Source organism: Callospermophilus lateralis, chromosome 1, assembly GCF_048772815.1.
Source record: "Callospermophilus lateralis isolate mCalLat2 chromosome 1, mCalLat2.hap1, whole genome shotgun sequence".
Lineage (NCBI taxonomy): Eukaryota > Metazoa > Chordata > Mammalia > Rodentia > Sciuridae > Callospermophilus > Callospermophilus lateralis.
In genome coordinates this window covers 123,746,252-123,751,035 of record NC_135305.1, presented here as the reverse complement: position 1 = coordinate 123,751,035, position 4,784 = coordinate 123,746,252, and the positions used below count along the sequence as shown (strand labels likewise).

General features: G+C 44.3%; 1 pseudogene; it reads left to right on the top strand.

Moving 5' to 3' along the window:
* The first annotated feature begins 539 nt into the window (after positions 1–539).
* On the top strand, positions 540–2,039 carry LOC143406861 (alpha-internexin pseudogene; annotated as a pseudogene).
* The last annotated feature ends 2,745 nt before the right edge of the window (positions 2,040–4,784 follow it).

Sequence of the window (4,784 nt, the reverse complement as noted above, 5' to 3'; positions counted from 1 at the left end):
GGCACTGAGATAAAATATATCATCTTATTATTTCCTATTATCCCTTCCTGTTTACCCAGCAACTGAAAGTACTGAAGGAATTATATACCCTGCTGTTTCATTTATGCGGCCACATGAATCAGAATCCACTGGACACTCATACTCTTATTCTGTCCTGTTTGTTCCAGAATGCACTGTGTAGACCAGGGAACTTTAGGGCTATAAGTTGATGCAACAGATCCCCCCTGATGTATTCTCTGCAGTGAGGAAAATCCTTCAGGTTTGCCAGGAGTTTCTCTATTTCAAAGACTGACTGAGAGTGCTACCAGGTTTCATTTTGCATAATAGCAAATATACTGGAGATATTGGTTTGTGCTTTTGCATTATGGCTGGGTTATTTTCCATTCTTACTCATGAGAACTTATAGCAGTTGTATTATTTATTTCAATCACAAAAATTAAACCTAGGTTTCAAAAGGTTAATAAAAAAAAGCCTGCCGCACCTCTAGCGTGCACAGTAGCTCCAGCTGCTGCCGCTCTCCAGACCCTGATCCTGGCACCATGAGCTTCGGTTTGGAGCATTACCTGTGCTCCGCCTCCTCCTACCGCAAGGTGTTCCGGGACAGCTCTCGCCTGTCCGGGCGTCTCTCTGGGACTGGCGGCGCGGGCAGCTTCCGCTCGCAATCACTGTACCGCTGCAATGTGGCCTCCTCGGCCGCCTGCTCCTCGGCCTCGTCGCTTGGCTTGGGCCTGGCCTACCGCTGGCTGCCGGCGTCCAACGGGCTGGACTTAAGCCAGGCAGCAGCGCGCACCAACGAGTACAAGATCATCCGCACCAACGAGAAGGAGCAGCTGCAGGGCCTCAACGACCGCTTCGCGGTGTTCATCCAGAAGGTGCACCAGCTGGAGACACAGAACGGCGCACTGGAGGCCGAGTTGGCTGCGCTGCGGCAACGCCACGCCGAGCCGTCGCGCGTGGGAGAGCTCTTCCAGCGCGAGCTGCGCGACCTGCGCGCGAAGCTGGAGGAGGCAAGCTCGGCGCGCGCGCAGGCCCTGCTGGAGCACGACGGCCTGGCCGAAGAGGTGCAGCGATTGCGGGCGCGTTGCGAAGAGGAGAGCCGCGGGCGCGAAGGCGCCGAACGCGCCCTGAAGGCACAGCAGCGCGACGTGGACTGCGCCACTCTGGCCCGCCTGGACTTGAAAAAGAAGGTGGAGTCGCTGCTGGACGAGCTGGCTTTCGTGCGCCAGGTGCACGATGAAGAGGTAGCTGAACTGCTAGCCACGGTGCAGGCATCGTCGCAGGCCGCGGCTGAGGTGGACATGGCTGTGGCCAAACCAGACCTGAGTTCAGCACTGAGGGAGATCCGCGCCCAATATGAGTCCCTGGCCGCTAAGAACCTGCAGTCAGCCGAGGAGTGGTACAAGTCCAAGTTCGCCAACCTGAACCAGCAGGCGGCGCGCAGCACCGAAGCCATTCGAGCCAGTCGCGAGGAGATCCACGAGTATCGGCGCCAGCTACAGGCACACACCATGGAGATCAAGGGCCTGCGCGGGGCCAATGAATCCTTGGAGAGGCAGATCCTGGAGTTGGAGGAGCGGCACAGTGCGGAGGTGGCCGGCTACCAGGATAGCATTGGACAGCTGGAGAATGATCTGAGGAATACCAAGAGTGAGATGGCACGCCACCTTCGGGAATACCAGGACTTGCTCAATGTCAAAATGGCCCTTGACATTGAGATAGCAGCTTACAGGAAACTGCTGGAAGGTGAAGAGACAAGATTTAGCTCCAGTGGATTAAGTGTTTCAGGGCTGAATCCACCTCCCAATCCAAGTTATCTGCTTCCTCCTAGAATTCTCAGTTCTACAACCTCCAAAGTCTCATCCACTGGGCTGTCATTTAAGAAAGAGGAAGAGGAAGAGGAGGCTTCTAAGGTTGCCTCTAAGAAAACCTCCCAGATAGGAGAAAGTTTTGAAGAAATATTGGAGGAAACAGTAATATCTACTAAGAAAATGGAGAAGTCAAATATAGAAGAAAGCACCATTTCAAGCCAAAACATATAATTCTGTTGCTTAAAAAAAGTTAATGCTTAAGAGTGAATAATATCTATTTGACTTGTTAAACAGCGTATACCTGAACTGTAACACCTGTCACCACTACATAATGTCTTCAAGGCTTCAATCCTATTTAGTGTTGAATACTTTCTCTAATAGAAAAACTAGCCCTTAGATTGGAGTAAACTGCAGTCCTGGAGAAATCACAAGGAATTATCTAAGAATACAGCTTTCTCACATAAAGCTCAGGCTTCACAGTGATAGATGATTCAGGTGCAGAGGAAGTACAAACTAAGGTGCTAAATCTGTGATCATCATCATTTGCTGTGAGCTAAAAGCAAACCCCATATATATTTACTATACCCAGCCAGTAAGCCAGTACCCAGCTATATAATCTTACTCTAGGTTCCTAAAACATAAGATCACTGCCAAATGGTGGTGTACATCACTGCATAAACCAATGGTCCATACCCAATTCCACTCTGATAGAACTAAGTCACAAATGATAGGTAGTTAATGGACACTTTCTTCCCTACTCCCTTCAATTCCACATATCCTTTTCTTCCATCCAGGAAAAAAATAAAGGAAAAAAAAAGGTCTAGTGTAGTATGTTTCCCTTTTGAATACATTTAGGTTTTTCTCAAAAAGAACTTACCCCCTTTTAGGTCTCTTTTGCTCAATGGATAAAATTAGATGCATGTCAACCATTTCTGTGATTTGTGTAATAACTTACCCTTGCCCATTTCATGTACTTTCTGTAGGTTAAAAAAAAATGGCCGTGATGAATTTTAATGGTTCCCCCAACAAGCAAAATAATGGAAATAATCTCTAGATGTTAGACTTTGAACTTATTCAAACCCATTTAATTAGGGGAAAAAAAAAACCCACTTTATTAAGAATGTAGCTTTCACCTTAACTTTAGAAGTACAGTAATAGTTTTCCCAAGCTGTGATTAAGCTGACCTTAGATGTAGTAGGATGTTAGAAGAGGTGGGTATTCTAAGAATGGAAAAAGCCAAGGTCTCATCTGTGTCAGACTGTGTGGTATAGAACTAGCTTTTTTGTGACCTTATCCTTAGAATCCATGTGTTCCCCTTCTCACTAGTCTAGGTCCTAAAGAGGCCTTGCTTTCACTCTCCTATGCGTTTTAAGAATGCTAAGTAGAGGATATTTTATCACCAGGACAAATGCTATTGCCCAAAAGTTAAAAAACAATAACAATATCACTTCTGGTCAATCAGCATCACCAGCAAACATAAAAAAGAAATCATTCTCTTTTTTCTAAGAGTCTTCCCCCACAGTTGCCTCACTGCTGCACGGTTGGCAGGTGTCCCTTCCCTGCTGGAAAGGCAGAGACACTCAGACCCCAGAGGGGTGTGCACATCGCTTCTCACTTCCTGGACTGTAGTCTGGAGGGTCAGTTTTTCATCCCCCTGTGTAGCATCCACATTGCCCTGTCTGCCACATGTGCCAAGTTTGATGCAGGACTCTGCCAGCGCTTACTTTCACAAAGCTACAGCTGCCCCTGTCCCTGTTCCACGACTCCATTATGAGCTCTGGTGACAAGGACATGATGCGTTTACTGAACTTCCTTATTCTAGCACATGCTTCAATAGTTCAAGGAACTCAAAAGACACTTTTCTTCCTATTCCTGACTTTATTCCTCACATTTGCTGTAAGACATTAGTAAAATAATAAATTAAAAGTCACATGAATCCAAAAAAAAACAAAACAAAAGGTTAATAACAGCAATAATAAGCTTATATCAGGAAATTTCCTACATAAGGTTTTATTTCCATTTTTTTTGAATTACCTCACCATAACAATTTATAGTATTATCTTCCATTGAAAAAGCAGAAAACTAACTCAAACTGCATTTTTGCACATTCCTTTTTCACCTGTTCAGCCAGTGTTGAATGCAATAGGACCTGTTCCTATCCTGGTAAAACCTCCAGTCCTGCATCTTTGTGTCTTTTGTCAGAAGAGTAAGCTCAGTGGATAGTAGGAGAGTGTTTGGAAGTCAGAATTCTATGGGAGTTTCTAGTAATACAGATACTAGGTAATCATATAATGCACTGGAGTATGCAGTTATTCATATTAACAACTGAAAGTATGCATAAAAGGAAGTTTTGAAGAAACACCTCTTATTTTTTAGCTACTGTTTGCAATTAGATACCTGATTTTTGCAATAACTTGATATTTTTTAATAAGTTTCTGAATGTTTTAGGGATTCTTAGTTAAAATATGGGAATAATTTAGAAATGGATGATGAGTGTGATGGCATATTAACCATAAATCCCCACAAATAAGTTCATAACATAATCATCAAACCAAAATTGTGTTATAATCATAACAAAATAAAAAATATTTTTGCTTTTATACCTTAAAAGAAAATTAACTACTAATTTGATCCATAATCAAATCAATGTATGAGAAGAACTAATGGTCATTTGCTCATATTTTCAATGAGAAGCATGTTAAAGGTAGGGAATGATGCTCTGAAACTTCCTGATACTTACTAATTTGAAAATGAGTTCCTCTGCTCCCTGTCCCAAAGAAAGAGGGAGAGTGGAAGCTGAGTGTAGGAGAAGGCACACTGAGAAATGGATACACACTGGGAGAGACAGGATGGGGCACATGGTATGAACCACTGGTAGGACAGAAGTCATGCAGCATCACCTTCACATGAAAATCTTGATCATTTTCACCACCTCCTGTCCCCTGTATGAGACATTCTGAGCACATGAAGGGGTTT